The following is a 21533-nucleotide window of genomic DNA, read 5'->3' on the forward strand; positions in this document are numbered from 1 at the left end:
ATAATAACGTGGACAAAGCAAAGCATAACATCTGTGTTTATTGATATTGCTAATATTATTGTTTGTAATGGAACGATTGATACAGAGAAAAATAATCATGTTCCACTTATCCCAATTCTTAAAGCACTAAATAAAATCAACTAAATATAGAAATCAAGTCTTTATAAAATCTTGGGAATTGAAAAAGTCAGAAACATAATTTCTTAGTAAAATAACACACTGCAGAAAATTAAAGTGGCAGGTAAAATAATATAGCCACAAACAGTAATTCTGAAGTCCAAGCAAAAGTAACCCAAGAAAGCCCAGTACATCAATATGGAACCATTCCTGAGACAGAAGCCACATTATGTGTAGTTTGTTTGAGTTTAAAACTTTGGGCCCTGATATTCTATTAATCAGTGTGGATATGGAGGGGAAAATAGAGCAGCTGATCATTACGATCTATATAAAAAACATGATTCAGATGTATTTCCAAATGTTTGTTTCTTATTTATTATCTATAAGGTATTACCAATACAATATGAGAAGATCTAAAGGAAGCTCTAAGTAGGAGGCTTAACAGCAGGTGCGTTTAAAGCAGCAGTTTTGTGCTGTGAAGCAGTAAAATATGGTCTGTACAATGATGCTGCAGAGTTGAGGTGTGTGATCTTTAACTTGGTTAGTGTTTGTGAGAGAGGACGTGTTTAAGTTTGTGTGTGTGCATGCATGAGACATAGTGTGTGTCTGGTGATAAACTTAGGCGTGCAAATTGGAAGTGTTTGTAAGATCTAATTTGGATATAAGAGATTAGTTGGTGTGACAGGGAAGCAGTTACACTAAAAGGGAAAGGGATGTGAACAAAAGGAAGGTAAAAGCAAGTAACTAATGGTGATGATAATTAAATGTTGCAATTTAAAATTGAAAATTCCTAAAAGTGAGGGATTTAAAAAATGACTAAATATTAGGGATTGAACGCACTTTTGACATTAAAGATCATGATTGAGTATAACTGAAAATCAGGACAACTGAGGAAGGTAAGAAAACAAAAATTGGGCTTAAATCTGTGCACAGACAAAATTTAAATATGAAATAATTAACTTCCAAGGGGAAATTAGAGCTCAAGTCAAGTGTGATGAATGTATTTTAACCATGTATTTTAACTTGCAGAAAAGGAGACACGGAGGACGCCTTAAAAACTTCCAAAATGAATAGTGAACCTTAAACATGATTATAACGAATACAAAAGTTTCGTTTCAGATCTGTTTACACAGGGGGAGCAGGAGAACGTGGTGCAAAGGTGGACCAATACAGACACGGAGTGAGGGCTCCTCCGCCACTACGCACGAAAGGGGAACGAGCCTGGCTGGATTGGGCCTTTCCAGGTGACTGAGAGAACAACGTATGCAGATCAACTGACAGGCGAGGGTTCTACAGCTGTGCAACAACAGAGATCGCTTAGAGAGCCAGAGGGAGCGGTGAGCACAGCAGCTGAATCGTCTGACCCAGATGGAGGCCCGCAGCAGGAAGGAGGGGTAGCACACTCACCCCGCAGCAGCAGCAGCAGGAAGGAGGGGCAGCAGAGCCCCCGCAGCACGGGCCTGGCATGGCCACAGCAGAGAAAAGATTTCTCAGAGCACAGCAGCAGACAGCACACAGCATGGCTGTGACTGAGGAGCAGAAGTGAGGGAGTGACTCATTCAGCAACGTTTCGATTGCGTCAAAGTACACTACATACAGAAACTCTAAAACACATCTCATTAAAAACACACATAGTCTTATCACACACCAACTCATACTTTTCATTCACTGATATTGCAGACATCAAGGTAGTATACCTTCAAGAACCCTGAAACAAGAAGAAAGAAGAAACGAACAACACGAATTGCAACTTTAACATTTACACATAGAGGGTTATAAACTGTGATTTGCTAAAGTAGGGGGGGAACACATTATTTTTTCTTTACAGGTTGTACTGAACATTGCTTTCCTTTACAGGTGGCCGAAAGACTCTTGAAAAAACGAAATTGTAAAAAAAAAAAAAAAAAAAATATATACACTCTGTAACCTTAACACTTACACATATAGAGCTATAGATAACAAGTTTACTAAATACTGGGAAACTTAGAGGGAAAACACATTTATGGTTTAATAATGGCTTGCTTGGTACGGAAAAAGGGGGTGGGACAGGTCAAAGTACGGAAACTATAACGGACAAGCATTTCCTCTGGCTATTCCAATATGGCTCCAGATAATAATAACCGTTGCCCTCATGGGTATCATGATAATAACATTGGCCATCGTATCAAAGATAAAAATAATTTTCTATGATAATGAAAACAATTGATCCATACAGTACTACCTATTTGCTTTACACACAATATCAGAGTTTTTGTGAATTAAGTACTGATTTTAAAAATTGTCATGGACATGTTGCATGCAGCTTCATGAGAATCACCCATAACACCGATTAAGCAGCTTATAAAGCCAGACCTTGTAACAAGTGGGAACACGTAATTAGGTCGACACATGTCAATTGGGATCGGCCTATACTGGAATGTAAGGAAGAGCAAGAGGAACTGCTGTAGAACAACTAGTCTTGGGGATGACTTTAAGGTTACGATGTCACTTCCTCCTTTGATAGAGTTCATCTCATTAGCCGCCTGGGTGGCAGAGGGGCTGTGAGAGAATTTTTCCTGTCAACATAGGTTGGAAGGCTGCCGCGACAGGTTTTCGCTCTCACATTTTAGTAAAATGTTCATACACATGTCTTCAAGTGTTGAACATATGTAAATACATGATTTGGAGGAATTACGGTTTGTCGACGTATCTGTTTGATACGTCGAAAGGGGGAATTGTGGGAAATCTTACGAAGAAACCTTGTTTACCTTGAAATATATTGACAAACACCTAACAATCATGATTACTTACCATCTGTGAAAACCTTGTATTTTATATGCATTAACCAATACTTACACCACATTTGATCATTTTATTATTCACATATTATTCACACATTTATACTAACACTATATTTGATCATTTTATCGCTCACAGTATATTTTTTACACATTTATATAGAAAACTAACCTCTAAACCACACATATAGTAAGACATTGTTTTTCACAAGCATGTGACTGACACAGACCTTAGTCTGACAAACTAACCCACATGATACATAACATAAGGGAGTTTTTGCTAACGTATGGGAACCTATTATATGGCTGACTAATCACGCGCCACTGACGCCTCACTGAACCACATTGTGTGATTGCATGTTTTCTAACTAACAGCTACAAAATCAGCAGATAGTGCATTCTGCATGGCCTTGCTTAAATACAAAAGACGTTTGACAAACAGTACAGTCTTTCTCTCTCTGTGCGCGTGAAGGCCTTCACCTGTCAAGTGAGGGAGGACATGTGCGCAGGGAGTGAAACACTGTCTAATTACTGAACAAAGCCGTGCTGTTTCTCCAAGGCCAAAACACCAGCAAATCTTGAGCCATCAGCGAATCTTCAGCCCTAACAACATAACACCATGCATGCTGACATAAGATAATTTCAGCAACGCCTCATCACCAGGTGTTCACGTCATTTTGGGTTTAAAACATGGGAGTCAGATGACGGGGGTTCAGAGCATATCGGGGAACGGTCAACGACCGCTCATTTGTGTTCTCCTGGTACCAGCTGTTATAATAAATACTTGTTTTGCTTTCAACTTTACTCCATCTGTCTGAGACTCTCTGTTCAGCGAACACGTAAGGGAGTTGTAGCCCCCAGGCGAGAGGTGGGTGCGGACCCACCTTTCAATTTTCATTTCTACAACACTGTGCATGGGTTATATATACAACCCTCCAAGGTTTTTACTGTGTACACCACTGAGCCTCATTTTGAGGGATTTCCACTGACATTGGGTCAGCCTGTAATTTTATGTTCCACTTTAATTTTTGAGTATGATTTAATATCCATACCTCCATGGGATAATCACGTTGATTTACATTAATATTTTTTATGTTATTCTGTTCTTAATGCATTCCACTTCCACTCTAATGAGTTAAGTTTTTAACTGAAATATTTACTTAATTGAGATCTAAAGTGTGTTATTTTAGTGTCCCCTGTTGAGTTCCATTTGAGCAGAGTGCCTAAACCTTTTTTATATGGATTTTACACATATATACATGAATACCATTGAGTAAAATGCTAAACAAAAAGAAACAGTAGTAACTCACTCAACTTGATGGACTCAAATGTGAATATCATGTATTATGAATGGTTTCCTGAAAGCAACGATAGACAGATCATTGTAACTGGTAGATAGAGAGAGAGAGATAGAGAGAGCTCAGTCGACCCCTTTATGGTCATGCGATTGAAGTTTTTTCAGGAAACCCCACCCTGAATTAGGGTCGCCACCTGTGCAGGTTTCACAAGTATTGTCTTTTTTTTAATAGTCAGTTCCAAAGAAATTATAGTAATAACAAGTACAGTAGTGATAGTAATGAACAATCTAGTAGTCAAAGTAATAAACAGTACAGTAGTGATAGTGGAGAACAATGATAGTAGTGAACAGTTCAGTTGTAATACTAGTGCATAGACAATATAAGCAGAGGTTACACTAGCTGTTGCATTTAAATAATGGAGGTAGAATTACAGTATATTGGAAAAAAAGTTTTTTTGATTGTTTTTTTTATTTGATTGATTGTTTTGCTTTTTTATAATAAATATATTTAAAGCAAAAAATGTGTTTGTTTTATATATTAAATATCTACAGTTTAACTACATTCTGGAAATTCTTCTTATTACACCATGGAATCTAATCAGAACCAGTTCAGTTTGCCCAAGAATGTCCCCTCTAGTACACCTGTGTAAAATTCAACTGCGCTGCCCATACAGGCTCAACATTCTGTCCACTTTAATTCCACACTTATGCCCATCTGTGCCTATAGTGGACCCATATGCAACACATTTGGGCTTCAAACGAAGGGCCCATATAAACCAGACATATGCTATCCATTATGGTCCCTCACTGTACTTATCTTGTACTCTCATGGAGACTGAATAAAAAAAGGGGGGCTTCAGAATGGGCTACCTTGATGGGGCCCATTATATAATGCACAGGTGTCCTCAGCTCTATTTGCTCCATGAAAGGCCCGGCCTGTGCCCATATTGCACCCATATAAGACCCACTTGGGTTCTGAATAAAGGGCACATATTAACCCAACATATGCTACCCACTAGAGTCCCACACTGTACCCATCTTAAACCTGTCATTAACCCATATGGGCTGCTGCTCAAGGGACCCGCATGGAGACAAAATGTGTTGGGTCCGAAATGGGTAACCTCGTTAGGGCCCATCGTTTACCCCATCATAAACCCACATGGGGGCTGGATGGGTTGTGTGCTCTAACAAACCACAGAGGCCTTTACAAAACAGGTGTATTCATATTTAGACTAATTACATAAAGCTGGACTTGAAAACAATTAAATGCACTGGCTTTTATTTTGGGGTTTTAGAGTAAAAGGATCTGATTATTTTTATTGGATTAAAACAAAAAACATATAATTTTCATTCTAGTTTACAATTATGTGCTATTTTGTTTTGGTATGTAGATTTAACATTTGTGGTTGTCAGGGGACAAAAATGTTAAAATGTTTACGAAATATAAATACTTTTGTGTTTACTGGTGTTAATGTGCTTCCAGAGTCGTTATACCTTGCACAGTAAAAAATATGTTTTATGTTTTTGTTGAATGCACTGTGTTTTTTTCTTTGGATCACTAAGACTTTATCACTATTATTATCATTAATTGTGCCAAATTGTGTCAATTTCCCTCCCTGGTGTCATGTGACTCATTAGAGTTACTAGGTGTGAATGGGGAGCGGTGCTGTTAAATTTGGTGATTTGTGTTCAAATATCTTATACTGGCTGCTGGATATTCAACATAGCACCTCAGGGATTTGAGAAACAGAATTGTTGCTCTATAAAAAGATGGAACCTAGACTATAAGAAGATTGTTAACACCCTGAAACTGAGATACAGCATGATGACCAAAGTCATACAGCAGTGTTCCAGGATGGGTTCCACTCAGAGTCCACAGGTTTAGCAAAATATCCAGAGGTTGGGTTTAAACAATAGACGTATGAGTGCTGCCATTGTTTGGTTAAAGCATTCAGCACTGGTTGAAGGGAGGGAGGTCAGCCTGCAGTACTCAGACCATACACCACAGACTGCATCAACTCTGTCTGCAAGGCACTGTCCTTGAAAAAGCCTCATCTGAAGCTGATGCACAAGAAAGCCTGCAAACAGTTTGCTGAAGACAAGCAAAGAACATTGATCACTGGAACCATGTCCTGGGGTTTTAGTAGACCAAGATAAACTTGTTTGGCTCAGATGAAGTGCAGCTTGTCCTACATTCAAACCTGTTGCTGCAGTTTAACGACTCCAAACACACCTCCAAGATGACAATTGCTTTGGTGAGCATACCTGGACTGGCCAGGCATGTCTGAAGAACTAAGGGCCAATTTATACTTCTGCGTCAACCTACGCAGTAGCTTAAGCGTACCCAGTGACCCAGTTATTGCGCTACGCAGCAGAGAGCATTTATACTTCATCACGCGTCACTCTGCAGTTTAAAGAGCGGAGGCTGGAATGTGGGGGTGGGAAGCTGCGGTTCACTGTACCAATCACAGCTGTGGCTGTATAAATTGGCCTTAAACCCTATTGAGCACCTCTGGGGCATCTCACATAGAAGGTAGAGGGGTGCATGTTCTCTAACATCCACCAGCTCTGTCACGTCATCATGGAGGAGTGGAAGAGGATTCCAGTAGTAATCTGTGACGCTCTTAAGGCAGTGCTGGAAAATAATAGCAGCAACACAAAATATTGGCACTTTGGGCTAATGTACTCACTTTTTTTGCAGTGGTTTAGACATTAATGACTGTGTGTTGCTGAACTCACTGAATTTTACACCGTATCAAAGTGTCATATCTTCAGTGTTTTCCATTAAAAGATACTGTATGCTACAGACCTTAGATAGAACATAATAAATAATGTTTAAAAACTACATATCTTGAACCAATCAGGAACTGCACAGTTGAAATTAGCATTATAGCAGGGTTTTTAATATTTATGTATGACCACTTAAAGTTAATGTGATATATTTTATTCATAAAGAAATAATGCACACATTTCAGTCAGTTCAGTTCAGTGGATTACTTTATACATAACTGAAGTCATAAACTTAAACTATGCCCCTCTGATAATGTGTGACACAATCACTCGTTAACCAATCAACCAATAACTCTACATCATCAGTTTTTCTTGGCCAATAAGATCGCGCCAACCAAAATGGCCCCGAGGGCAACAACGGCTCCCCCGATGAGGAAGGGCTTCAGGTGCTCCAGCATTTCACACCCACTTCCTTTTCCCTCGCCCCCCTCCGGCGCCCCCTCCTGGCTGGCTGCTCCATCATCTGCTGTTTTCTCTGGTTCAGTGGGTGGGGAGGGTTCTGCAGGGACGGGGTCCGGTTTCAGAGGGGCTGGATCCTTCTTCTCTGCCCGGGACGCTGACTTAGAGCCGCTCTTGGCCTTAGTATCCATGTGGATCTGTTAGATATGAAGCTCTGTCTGCTGGAGAAGAACTTCCTATCCTCTCAGTTATCCGGATTCAACTGGTGAGATCTGAGAGACAGAACTGGAAAATGAGAGAGAGAGAGAAAGAGAGAGAGAGAAAAAGAGACAGTAGGTAGAGAAAGAGAGAGGGGTAGAAAGAGAGGGGGAGAGAGAGCAAGAAAAAGAGAGAGAGATGGAGAGAAAGAAAGTGAGAAATGGAGAGAGTAAAAAAAGAGAGAGGAGAGAGAGGGGGATACAGAGACAGACAGAGAGAGGGAAGAGAAAGACAGAGGAGTAGAAAGAGAGAGAGGGGGAGGAGTGAGAGAGGGAGAGAACAAGTGGCAGAGTAAGGGAAAAGAGAAAGAGAGAGAGAGCTATATTTAGTAGGGTTAGATGTTATTGCAACACTCAGATTAATTCATGCTTGAGAAAATTCAGCCATAGAAAGGCAGAAATCTCTACTTTCCTCCTCAGAAAACCTGAACACACACACCCACACACACTTTTCCTATTACAGTAGAAGAACAGTATCGTAGTTATGGCTATGCCAGGGCTGTTTCTCAGAGAGTGTTCTTGTGATTCCACTGATTGGGTTATATTCCGATAGAACACAATTACTGGGTAAAGTTCCTAGATCTATTTTAGCTCCGCCCCCAAAACCCAGGATGCATCAGTTGGTGACAGCATTCACTGTGAACTCTGACATGAACTGAAATGTTGACAAAAGACTGTGTTTAGATCCACAAGATTGATCCTAAATCATCTGACATCATCATCCTGGTTCTGCTTTCATAAAACGAGGTGAGAAATTGGTTGTCAAATCTTTTTTAGAAACACATAGATGAGCAGGTCCACAACATCACAACATGTCTGTTCTTGGTCTGTTTGAGTTTGTTCTTGCACAGTAAGAGACAAATCCACTTACTGCTTTCTGGTCCAGAAGATCAAACAGTGCTGGGATCAATTTTCCACACAGGGGTTAAGCCTAGGCCTAATCCCTGTTTAGAAAACTTTCTGCTTGATTCTAGAATGTTCTCATGTCCCTTAACATGCATCCAACCCTGCAAAAACTCATTTTAGGGAGGGAGCAAACACCAACCGCAATGATAACCCATATAATTATGTATTTACTCAGCATCATATCTCTGTATACCTAATATGTTGCTGTAATTATAATAAATAAAAGCACATGATGGTGCAACACTATAGTATATAAGCGAGTCCACAGTGAGTTTGGCCCTGTTCATCCTAAAGATCATCAAGCTTTAGTGGTGCCTTTATATGCCTTGTGTTTGAAAACTACACTGAACTGATCCCCAAGTCTAAAAGAGATGCTGAATCTAGGTCCCGCCCACAGATCTCCCTGATAGGCCTATGCACAATAAGAGACCAATCAAGATGCTCTCTTTGTCACACCCTCGCTCTGCCTTACTCGACTATCCCTAAACAATGAGTGAGTGAACCTGAAATTACTGTTTTGTAATTTCTTGAAAATTATAAATTAATTGAGAGCATCATTAAGATGCTATCAACATACGGGAGGATCACGGACCTCGCAGGAGAGGTGAGATTTTTACCTTAATTACCTGGATCAGGTACACTGGGTCTACACTGATGGTTCCATGGCAGTGAAACACACTGATCTACTGCTCCTGCTCTGACAGTGTAAGTGCATGACCTTCACACTGCAATAAGGTGCACTGGACACATCAACTGTGGCCAGCAGTATTGTGTTTGTGTGTGTGTGTATGTGTGTGTTGGGATGTTTGACAAAGGGCAGTCACTGGACTCTTACGCAACATCCGTTAAAGCTGACTTGTGGGAAAAAGCATTTGTTTGTGTGTGTGTGTGTGTGTGTGTGTGTGTGTGTGTGTGTGTGTGTGTGTGTGTGTATTAGTTGAAAGGCATATAGAAACTGTCAGTTATAAAGGAGACTAGTGAGTGAGATGCAGAGACACAAAGCGTCTCTCTCTTTTCTCTCTCTCTCTCTCTCTCTCTCTCTCTCTCTCTCTCTCTCTCACACACACACACACACATTCATACACACACTGGCATATGCGTCACCCAAAGAAAACAGCACGAGACAAAGACAGGTCTTGTAGTTTAAGCATTTACAGTTCTTCCTATAGGCTGTCTGTCTGTTTTTCTGTCTGTCTGTCTTTATGCCTGTCTGTTTCTCTGTAAAATTGCATGAGTCATGAGCTGTAAAAGGGGGTGGAAGGGGGATGGGAGGCCCAAAAATGAGGTAACGAGGGAAGGAAGCAGAAAATGGGAAATTGTATCTTTATAACTGTATATTATATTTTTGTAACTTTTAAACTAAATAAACTGTTTATTTGTTTCTAAAGAGTGACTAAATGAATAATGTAAAAAGCATATTTAATCAAGATTATGATTTTTCTTCTTATTCCTAATACTACTACTACTGCTAATAATAATAATAATAAAAATATAATGAAATAAGCAATATACTCTATTATTACTACTTGATTGGTACCCAAGTACCTTCTTAATAAAACACTATGTAATGCACATTATATGGCTTAAGCACTGCCCTTTACTGTGATTAAAACGACAATTGGGACACAGCCACTCTAACACAGACAGAGAAAAGTCCAAAGTCAAACAGCAGTGTGTTAGCATTAGCATCAGTGCTGTATCCTCCTGCAGCAGATCCAGCCACATCAATAAATCAGCATGCTGCAGCCTACCTGCTGCTGCTGCTTCTGCTGCTGCTGCTGCTGCTGCTGCTGTGTCCCTCCACACGCCGAGCTCACAGCACTGACACACTACAGACAGACCGGTGGAGGAGCAGGCCTGGAGATCAGCAGACAGGCCCAGAGTTCGACCTCAAGGAGAAACAGAGAAGAAGGAGGGAAGCGGAGTGAGTGATGGAGGATGCAGCCTGGGAGTGGAGGACAGAACAGAGGGATGTACCACTACTGCTCAGAATGGAGGGGGTGGATGCACTGTACTGGGACTGATGCCCAGAGTGTGTGTGTGTGTGTGCATTTGTTTTCATATATTTTCAGGACAAAGATTATAGTATATTATTGCATACAGATGCTTTTATATTTACAAATACAGTGGTGAAAAAAGTATTTGCCCCCCTACAGATTCGTTTGGTTTTTTATATCAATATTTTTCAGATTATCAAATAATATTTAATATCAGACATAGATAACCTGAGTAAAAATTCAAGTGGAGGGGTTTCCAGCATGAACCTCCTGTTATCAAACTTTGACTAGGCCACTCCAAAACCTTCATTTAGTTTTTTTAAACCATTCAGAGGTGGACTTGTTTGTGTGCTTTGGATCATTGTCCTGCTGAAGAACCCAAGTACACCTGAGCTTGAGGTCACTAACAGATAGCCGGATATTCTCCTTCAGGTTTATCTGGTAAACAGCAGAATTCCTGGTTCCATCTATTACAGCAAGTTGTCCAGGCCCTGAAGCAGCAGCAAAACAGCCCAAGACCATCACACTACCACCACCATGGTTTACATTATCAAGGATGTACCTTTTCTGAAATTATGTGTTAGGTTTACACCAGATATAACGTGTCACACACCTTCCAAAAAGTTCCACTTCTGTCTTGCCAGTCCAAAGAATATTTACCCAAAGTACTGGGGATTACTGGGGGATGTTTGCTGGTAAATGTGAGATGGGTCGTTGTGTTCTTTTTGGTCAGCAGTGGTTTTTGCCTTGGAAAATGGAGACCATTTTCAACCAGCCTCTTTCTTATTATTTAATCATAAACACTGACCTTAACCTTAACTGAGGCAAGGTAGGCCTCTGGGTTCTTTTGTGACCTCCTGGATGAGTTGTCCATGCCCTTTTGGAATAATTTTGGTCGGCCAGCTACTCCTGGGAAGGTTCCCCATTGTTCCATGTTTTCTCCATTTCTGAATGATAGCTTTAGAAATGACTTGTGATATGTATCCTTTTCAAGCTGACAGATTATCAGTAACTTTGTTTTCTCGTCTGTTTTTAAATTTCAGCATAATGTGGTGCTTTTTAAAATCATTTATCTGCTTCATGTTGTCAGACAGGTTCTATTTAAGTGATTTTTTGATTCTACAGGTCTGGCAGTAATCAGGTCTGGTTGTGGTTAATCACAGTTACTTTATTAATAAATACATTTATAATGTAAAATCAGATTTTTATATTTACTTAGGTTGTATTTGTCTGATATTAAAGTGTGTTTGATAGTCTGAAAAATGTAAGTATGACAAAAATGCAAAAACAAAATAAATCTGTAAGGGGTAAATACTTTTTCATGCCACTGTACTACATGGACAAAAAACACCCATTTATTGTTTCTTTTAAAATACAGGGTATTAAAAAAGGTTAAACCTGCTTTTGTTGGAGTAACTGACTCTACTATCAAAAAAAGACTTTATACTCTGCCCTTGTGATTGATGATCTGGGGAGCATCGCATACAACAGTCAGTCACCCCTCTTATTGATATGAGGAACACTACCAGCTCAGTGATATGTGCAGAACATCCTATAGACACATGTGTTCCTGCCTCTCATGGCAAAAGTTACAGCTGGTATTTTTCAGCAGGATAATGCTTCCCTACACACAGCAAGGGTTTCCCAGTAATACTTCCTTGTCTTATCCGGTCTTCAGATTTATCACCAATCCAGCATTTACGTAAGCAGCTGGGATGGAGCTTCAAAAATCTATGAGTGTAGAGCAGGATCTACAGGCCCAGCTGTATCAACATCTGTGGGTATATGTGCTGCAGGATGCCATACAGAACCTGTACACCTCCACGACCAACCATCTCAATCTCATCTTGTATTCAGGCTAGAGGGTCCAACAGGGAACTAGAGTCTCCTTTCAGTTACAGAAAAGCTGAACCACTTGTAGTTACTGGTCATATACTTAAAGTTACTTAAACAGAGGTGTCAACTAACTGAGTACAAATACTTCATTATCTTACTTAAGAAGAATGCTGATTATCTATACTTTTCTGGAGTAATTGTTTTTCACCTTCTACTTCTTACATTTTAAAAATCGCCTTGGTACTCCTATTTCATTTCAGCTCGTTTTCATTCCGGCTTCTCATCGTTCAAAAAAAACCCTATCCAGATTAATCTCTCCATACAGATAGAGTGAATCTGATTGTGGTTGCATGATAAATATAAACATATATCATTCCGACACACTATTGGTTTATACTGTGATCCATCACACCTGCACACGCCTCCCCACACACTCCAGCAAGAACATAGCAGACGTATGTAGCCGAGTATGAAGATGATCCGTGCAGAGACTCAAGAGAACTCCAGAAAAACTCCAGTCCAACTAAGCTTCTTTAATATATTTATATTGTATGGGCATTCATGCAGCTGAAACAGGGAGCCTAGTGCATCTCAAAATTATCAACATTAACATTTTAATATAACATCATAGGCAATATGTCTTTTTTGTGTGTTAGTTTTTTTTGGGTGTTAGTGCACTATAGGACCCTGTGATGCAGCATAAGCTTTTGTTCTTAATGGCACTTTTATACTTTAATTAGTTTTAAAATCAGTACTTTTGTACTCTTACTAAAAAGCTTGAGTTTTTAGTAAGAGTAAACATAGATACATAGAAACATAGATACACTAGTATCTATGTTTCTACCTACAGAATAATGGATGGGAATACTTTTCGCACCCTTTAAAGTATAATGTCATTAAATTAAAAAGTGGGCTAAAAGTATTTAACTAGTGCCTTTAGGTTCACTTATAATGTAGTTCATAGTATAGTTTTACTATATAGTCTACTATACTACTAGTTTAACTAGCTGTATACTCAAAATTGACCACTCACTTACACCTAATAAATAATAAAGGAATACTTTTAAATACAAAAACATGTCTTACAAAGCACTAAAAGAGCTTACTATTAGTATACTGAAATACTTAAACTTTACTCAGTGTTACTTAACTAAATAAACTTTTAAAAAAGTCTACTTTTTTGTAAAAGGCTTACAAGACATGAAAACAAACGTGAGTGTATTCGGTATGTGCATGTGTGTGTGAAGCCTTTGAGTGACTGTGGGTGTTGCATTTAGAATCTATTTTAAACTTTAATTTGCAGTTGTAGCAGCTTGTTAACTGTGCCTCAGTGTTTGGGTGATAATACATCCTTTTCGTGGAAGGGAATTTTCTATGGCTGGACTGAAAATAATGGAATAAAACACAGGAATGTTTCATTTGTTTGTTGCTTCTGATATTATGAGACATATTGACAGATCAGTTTATATCATATAGAAATAAAAAAAAACAGCAGGTAGATTTTACAGTAGTAACAGCACTATTTTTGTAGTTTATTAATGGGGTGCTTTAATATAGACTTTATTGCCATTCAGTTGTACCACAGGCATGTTCAGTGCATTATACTATACTTGGGTCAAGTCTGCAATATACTATAGTCGAGTCTGGGAGGAGGCCACAACCAGATTTAGATATTTTCATTATAGTAAAATGAAAAAAAGGGAAGAACAGAAATAATATAGTTTTAACCACACCAGCAGATGACATGGCTCTCTAGACCATCACTGACCATTAGTAAATTTTACATTTCATTAGTAAATCAAGGGAGCAGAGGTTTGGAGAAACATGTCATCTGCTGGTGTTGATCCACTGTGTTTTATTATCAAGTCTAAAGTCAGTGCAGTTTTGTATTTCCCAGAAAATCTTACAGCACTTTTTTACAGAACTTTTAAAGAGATGCGGATTTCATTTTCCAGCAGAACTTGGCACACTGCCCACACTGCCAAAAGTATCAGCTGGTTTTATATAATATTCTAATTTCCTGAAACACTGATTTTTGGGTTTACATTTGGCTGTAAGCCATAACCATGAACAATAAAATAAATAAACGCTTAAAATAGAACACTCTGTGTGTAATACGTTTATATAATAAATAAGTTTCACATTTTTTTGAGATGCACTAGTATAATAATATTATATTTTAGAAAATAAATAAAAAACAGACAATAAGTACATTAACAACAAGACATTAAGCAGTAAACTGTACAGAACACTCTACTGTGCTCTGCTATAAGGCAGAGAAGGATGGGCAGCAGAAGGAGAATAAATCAGCTAAATCAATGTTTTCTTTAATAACAGTTCTTAGTCTTCAGCAGCAGGTGGCGCCGTACCTACATTTTAAAACTGAGCAGAGTGACCCATTTTGGACCCAGCACAGTGTTGCTGCATGTGGACCCCTGGAGCAACAGCCCAGGGGCATTGTGGGACATTTATTGACTTTATATGGGCAATTTGGAGCTATAATGGGTTTTATTAAGAGCCCAGTTCTGGAACAGACAGGGACCTTTATTGGAAATCTAGGTTGGGGATATCTGGGAACTGTATGGGCTGAAGTGATGAGCCATATCATGGTTCTGGGTAGTCCATTTCTTGGTCATCTATTCCTCAGTCTGTGATGGGTGGTTTGGACTGCAACTCATCTAGATTGTTGATGGGTGTAAGATGGGAACAGGGCAGGACCATTTTAAATAAACCACTACTGGACTTCTAAAATGCCCTTGTAGGCCTCTTGAGCAACACCCCTTAGAGGTTAATTATCAGTAGTCTATAATCACTGCACAGTAGAATAGTACACCGCCATCTCAGAATCCACTTTCATTGTAAAGATCCTTTATTTTTCTAGAAATCCCACTGTACTGGAAAATGATACTGTATGTACTGTGCCCTAATCTTCCAGTAAAAGTATGAGTAATGAATCACAGTCCAACTCAGATGAACATTTTCTATTATGAGTTATTCTATCTCAGTTTTAGCTGTGTAAAAATGTAATAGATTACACCTCACTTCTAATATAGTACTGGTTTTTCATTTTTAATTGATTTAGGTTGGGATGCAGTATATGGAAGTAAAACAGTCTCACCAGATTTTGAAATTTAAAAGCACAGAATATCTAGCACTGAATTATTTTACATTTAATTATTGCATGTGATTTTTTGCCTCTGAATTAATCACTTGAATTTTTCAATATATAATTTTTACTTGTTTTATGTCAATGTAAAAAAAAAAAAAAAAGCAAAAATTTAAATTTTAAATTAAAATAAATTCAGGTTACTTCTATAGCAGTACTTTCTCTAAAGTACAGTTTCTGTTATTATAACTTAGTTTGTTGTTCATATATTTTATTGTTTTTTGGTTATTGTATTCAAATAATTTAGAATATGACATTTCAGGATATTACAATGTCTCTGTTAGTATTTGGCCTGTGGGTAAAGTGCATGTATTGTTGCAGTGTGGTAATGAATACAGTGGGTCCGGCTCCTTCACGCTGTATAGCTCCTAAGTGTAATCTGTAAAATTAATTAACCTTAATTAATCTTATTTTCATTAATAATCCCCCCCCCTTTTTTTAAGTTTAAAACTCCGGAAATGACGCAGCTCCCCCCTTTTCCCTCCTCCCTCTGCGGGTGACGTTGGCAGCGAGCGCGCGGCGGGGCGGGGCCCATCGGGAATGGGGGGGGGGGGATTACGTCACTGCGTAAAAAGCGCAACGGTGCGCGGCGCAGCGGGACACGGTGCGGATCCGGCGCTGAGAATACAGATATACACTCACCGTATAAATACCGAAATAAATAAATAAATAACCACACACTCTCTCTCTCACACACACACACTAACCTAAACACTCCAACACACACACACAGAGCTGTGTCAGTCTCCGCGCGCGCGTACGCACACACAAACACTGGGCTGGGCTTCCACTGGGCTGGTGCAGATCCCGGCTCGGCGGACAGGCTGACCGCCCCGCAGCCCCGGATACCCCGACACGACAACACGCGCGCACAGAGAGCAGCAGATCAAATATAGGGAGGGGGGTATCGCCGCGGTTTGGGACACAGCCGCTCCATTGATGACACACACTCTCTCTCTCTCTCTCACACACGCACGCACGCACACACTGAGGCGCGGAGCCGGATCTCTCTGGGTGTGTTGGTGCGTGTGCGCGCCTGACTGAGTGGCTGAGCGTGCGTGTGTGTTTTAGGGTGGGGTGGCGGGGGGTGTACAGGGACACTGGAAGGCCCGGACAGTGTGTGAGAGGCAGTGTGTGAGAGAGGATGAGAGTGTCAAAGAGTGTTTAGGTTACGGCTTGGATTCGTGGTCTGTGTTGGATTGGTGGAGGATGGGAGAGCGCGAGGACACGGCAAAGCACGAGGGGCTGTGGAAAACACCTACATAATACAGGTAGGATATACTGATCCGGAGAGGAGGGGAGCGGGGGGTGCTGCTGTCGAGGACACTTGATGCATTTCTGCTCGTTCGGTGTGTAGCTGTACTGTGTGTGTGTGTGTGTGTGTGTGTGAGAGAGAGAGAGGAAAAAGAGGGGTTAATACATACTGGTGTTCAGTGTTTAGTAATGTCTCTATGTTTTAGATCAAGCTGCTGTTCTCTGATTGATCAGAGTGAATATATATATATATATATATATATATATATATATATGTATATGTATATGTATATATATGTGTGTGTGTGTGTGTGTATGTAGGTGTGTGGCATGAATAGACTGGCAGCATAAGAGATGATAAGAGAGAGAGGGAATGAGAGAGGGAGAGAGAGAGAGAGAGAGAGAGAGGAAGGGTTAATACATACTGGTATATGCTGATGTGTGTATGAATGGCAGTAATGGGAAAGAGAGAGATGGGTAATATCGCATATCCATAAATAATGTCCAGTTCTGAATCTACCATTGGTCTTTTTGCTGTGAATATGTAAATATATGTATATGGCACGGATAGAGAAGGGCAGAGGGACACATACAATCAGAGAGAGAGAGAGAGAGAGAGATTATTGCATACTAATATATGCTGACATACATACATACATACACATGTTTGTGGGGAAGGGATAGAGAAGGGTAGAGAAAGCCATTATGTATGTATGAAAGGGACAGGTTAGTACATACTGGTATTGACTGATGGTTTTAGAGCATGCTGACTTCAGTAATTAGTCATTATATATACCGGTATTATGTTTGGCAGGGAAACAGAAGGGTAAAAAGTGAAAAAGAGAGAGAAATAAATATAGAGAAGGATTAATGTTGACTGATATGTACAGAGATCTCCTATCACTGATTATTTGCATATGAGAGAGAGAGAGAGAGAGAGAGAGAGAGAGAGAGAGAGAGTGGGAGAGGGGGATGGCTGGATGGATGGATTCCAGTCCTGAATCTACCAGTGGTTGTTCTTTAAGTGAATGTGTAGCTCTGTGTATAAGGCAGAGGTAGAGAAGGGTGGAGAGTCATACACAATCAGCACAATCAGAAGAACAGAGAGAGAGAGAGGCTACTGCATACTGATATATGCTGATAACTGACCAGTTCTGAGCAGGCCTTAATTCACAGGTGTGTCATTAGGCAGTGGAGGATATTACATGGTGTGTGTGTGTGTGTGTGTGTGAGAAAAGAGTGAGAGAGAGGGCCTGATACCTGATTGACACTGTGTATAAATGCGTATATGAGTATGGCAGGTATAGAGGGGGAATAGAGAGATCTAGAATGATGGCGTGAGAGAAAGAGAAGAGATACTACATAATGCTATACACTGATACCTCCTGTGGTCGTTTGAAGCGTGTAAGTATGTGAGCATCAGAGAGAGATGCATGCTAATGTATGATGAGAGAGAGAGAACTTAATGCATACTAATGTAGGGTGATAATTGTCCAGTTGTGAGCACGCCTTTCATGTAGTAGTCTGTTACTGGTCTCTTTGATGTGTGTGTGTGTGTGTGTGTGTTCAGCAGTGGTGGGGAAAGGGGAAAAGGGAGAGAGACACAGATGGACAGAGTGAGAGAGGGAGGTGGGGGATGTTGCATACTGATTTATGGTGTCCAGTTCTGAACATTCAGAACGGTCACTGGCCCTTCATACTGTAAAGTGTAGACACATATATGTATGTATTTAAACAACTATAATATGGAAGAGGAGGGAGGGAGAGAGAGAGAATACTGATGTGTGTTCTTAAGTGTCCAGTTCTTATTATGTATATATATAAATATACAGATATTAGCTGTTAGTTGATCAGTTCTTTCACATGCAAGTCTGAAAGGGAAAGTTGTTTCATAGTCCCAGATCATGCTTATGCTTTATGTAACTTAATAATTATTCCATACTGTGCTATCCCTGATTATCACATCATGGTACTACTTTTTTGCTGTTTTAGTAAAATAAAAATTCACACTGTTCTCATTTCCCATTATATATCTACTAGAGACAGATTTTATCTGTATTTCATTCTGTATTTTATCTGTATAATTCATTTTACTTTAACTCTGGATATAAGGAGATATTTAGAGTGCATTAATAGTATCATGACATTCTGGATCATTGTATTCTGTTACGAATCTACCAAAAATAGAATTTATCATTTTGTTGCAGTATTGTGTTTGTGATGGAGAAAGAGAAGAGAGAGAGAAAATACTGATATATATATATATATATATATATATATATGTGAATGTGTGTGTGTGTGTGTATATATGTATATATATATGTATGTATGTATGTATTTCCTCTCTCACTATGTATGTATGTATGTATGAGACAGCTTATCAGTTCATTCACATGTGTAGTGATCATGATCATGCTTATGCTTTACTTAACATAATAGCTATTTCATACATATAGAAAAAAATAGATATACAAGGTAGTTTGGGGGATGAACATATAACAGCTCTTTAATTCATTCAGCTGTGTGTTATTGGTCATTGAGTCAGAGAAGGGAAGAGTGACACAGAGAAACGATTAAGAGAAAGAGAGTGAGAAAGAGAGAGAGAAAGAACATACTGATAGCACTTTAGTACAGAAGAATTCTGGGATTCTCAGGTGGATGGTTAGATGTGTGCACGGATGGATGGAATGAAAAGAAAGAGGGTGTGTTAGTTGGCATTGCGCAATAGTGCTTGAGGGTCTGTAGGTGAGTGAGAGATGGAAGGTACAGAGAATATACTGCTCACTGATACACACTGCAGTTTTGAGCAAGCTTTCATTCACTACTGTGTCACCGCTGGTCATTTAGTGTGTTCCAGTGCTGTGTGAGTGTGAGAGAGAGTGTGTGTGAGAGAGAGAGTGTCTTTAGGGAGTGAGATTGGGGAAGGTGAATTCTACTATAATATCTAATATTTACAGCCGTGTTCAGAGCTTAATATCTCTAGAAGTCTAATTTCCAGCTGTGTGAAATTGTTGAGTTGAAGGCAGGCGTGTTCTTGTCTGATTGTTTAGAATCACGACAGAAGGCTAGTTCTGTTAGTTTGGGGTCCTTAACATGAGAAATGCTAAATAAGTTGAAAAGCCCCCAAAGGGCCCATATCCAACATTCGCCTTGTATTTTATGAGCTTCACTTATAACTTCAGCATGGGACAGATATACATACGTAAACACAAGGCGGGAAGGGAATAGATTCGCAGAAGCTTTCACAAGGAAGCATTAGCGTTAGCGGTTATCTTGTGGTTCTTCTGTTTGATGGGTTTTAATGGAGTTCCAGGAGTTCTCCATAGAGACCTGGGGGTGCATTTATCACCACATTCAGACTAAAAATGATGAAAAAAAGTGTAGGTTATGGATCTGATCTGATTGGAACAATATATTTATATGGAGATAAATACTCTATAGTTTTTGTTTACCTCATTAATATGTAGCATCAAATATGGATATTTTTATTGAAACATAGATGCTCCAAACTCCCTAAGCCCTGCCCCACTATGAATGAATAGGGTATACGTGCAGTAAAGAATATTGGTTGTTAAATTATGTGAAACTGACACCAATAAATCAATAATTCCTGAAATTTAATTTACTTAGGAGTATTTAATATCTTCAGTTACACAGATGCTGTGAAGGATCAGAGAATTGTCTTGATAGATTGAGTATTGCAGAATTACAGTATTGTGGTATCATCATCATCATCATCAAGGACAAAGTATTGTGATAATATTTTATTGTTAGATTCCTACTCCTAGTGTACACGTGTGAATGCATAGTGAATACATATATACCAGTATATTAACAGACAGTGGACTTCAGTTTTTATTGGTTAAAGGCATGTGTAGTTCTACTTAACAGCAGTACCGTATTTTTCAGACTATAGGGCGCACTTAAAATCCTTAAATTTTTCCAAAAATCGAAAGTGTTCCTTATAATCCAGTGCACCTTATGTAGGAATTTTACCAGTCAGGTTGCAAGGAGCAGTAAAGCCACTCTGCTGAAGTACAGTGTTATAAGGGAGTTTTAGTGAAGTTTCTACAGCTCAGAAACTGGAGCAGTATTAGCATTAACCGCTAACCACAACGCTAGCTCTGGTGAGTATATTGGACTGTAGTCTGCGTGTTTACCGCGTTAAAACAAGATACGTGGGACAAACCGCTGGCTGATATCACCATGGGTTACCAGAACACTCAGGGTTTCTCAGTGTAGCGCTGTCGGGCGGCGTTAACTAGCGCTAAGTGCTGCTAACCGTGGCTATCACTGCTGCTGACATACTGCTAAAATACTTTTTTGTATTTAAAATTTCTGTAAGTAAACAGAAACACTTTACTTACCTACATAATAAACAGTTTTTTTAAGAATTACAAATGAGACCTGTTTGAATTAGAAGGGAAACATGGTGACATCCTTGTTCCTTAGAAATGGGCACCTTATGTAGGAAAATAGACCAAAATATAAACGTTCATTGATAGTGTGCCTTATAATACAGAGCTCCCTATAGTCTGTAAATCACTTATCCAATTATTAGATCTACTTAAATACCAAGCTTTAAATATCATTTTTTAAGTGGAATTTCAGTAATTGGTGTCAGAAACCTTGGTTTATTATGTAAGCACTTTGTAGTCGCAACGCAGATGTCAGTCTTATCAGTTTTTCCTTTTTCTAGGAAAATTCTAGAGAAGAACTCCTATCTGATCTGAAAGT

At 39.3% G+C, this 21533-nt stretch overlaps 1 protein-coding gene and 1 long non-coding RNA gene across 3 annotated transcripts in view; one reads left to right on the plus strand and one right to left on the minus strand.

Annotated features, from left to right (window-relative positions):
• Window positions 1-7119: 7119 nt before the first annotated feature.
• Window positions 7120-10547, minus strand: LOC111192494 (uncharacterized). The gene is made up of 2 exons (XR_007424883.1): window positions 10295-10547; window positions 7120-7665 (listed from the first exon to the last, which is right to left on the minus strand). It is a non-coding gene; the product is annotated as an uncharacterized LOC111192494 (long non-coding RNA).
• Window positions 10548-16171: 5624 nt separating this feature from the next.
• The window catches only part of dagla (diacylglycerol lipase, alpha), a 58855-nt gene continuing 53493 nt past the window's right edge, over window positions 16172-21533 (plus strand). Inside the window, exon 1 of one of the 2 annotated variants that reach the window (XM_022669484.2) lies at window positions 16172-16813. The gene's annotated coding sequence lies outside the window, so the exon portion shown is untranslated. The remainder of the gene's footprint in view (window positions 16814-21533) is intronic. The other variant, XM_022669485.2, reaches the window with a different exon arrangement.

This window comes from Astyanax mexicanus, chromosome 16 (genome assembly GCF_023375975.1).
Source record: "Astyanax mexicanus isolate ESR-SI-001 chromosome 16, AstMex3_surface, whole genome shotgun sequence".
In the NCBI taxonomy this organism is placed as follows: Eukaryota; Metazoa; Chordata; class Actinopteri; order Characiformes; family Acestrorhamphidae; genus Astyanax; species Astyanax mexicanus.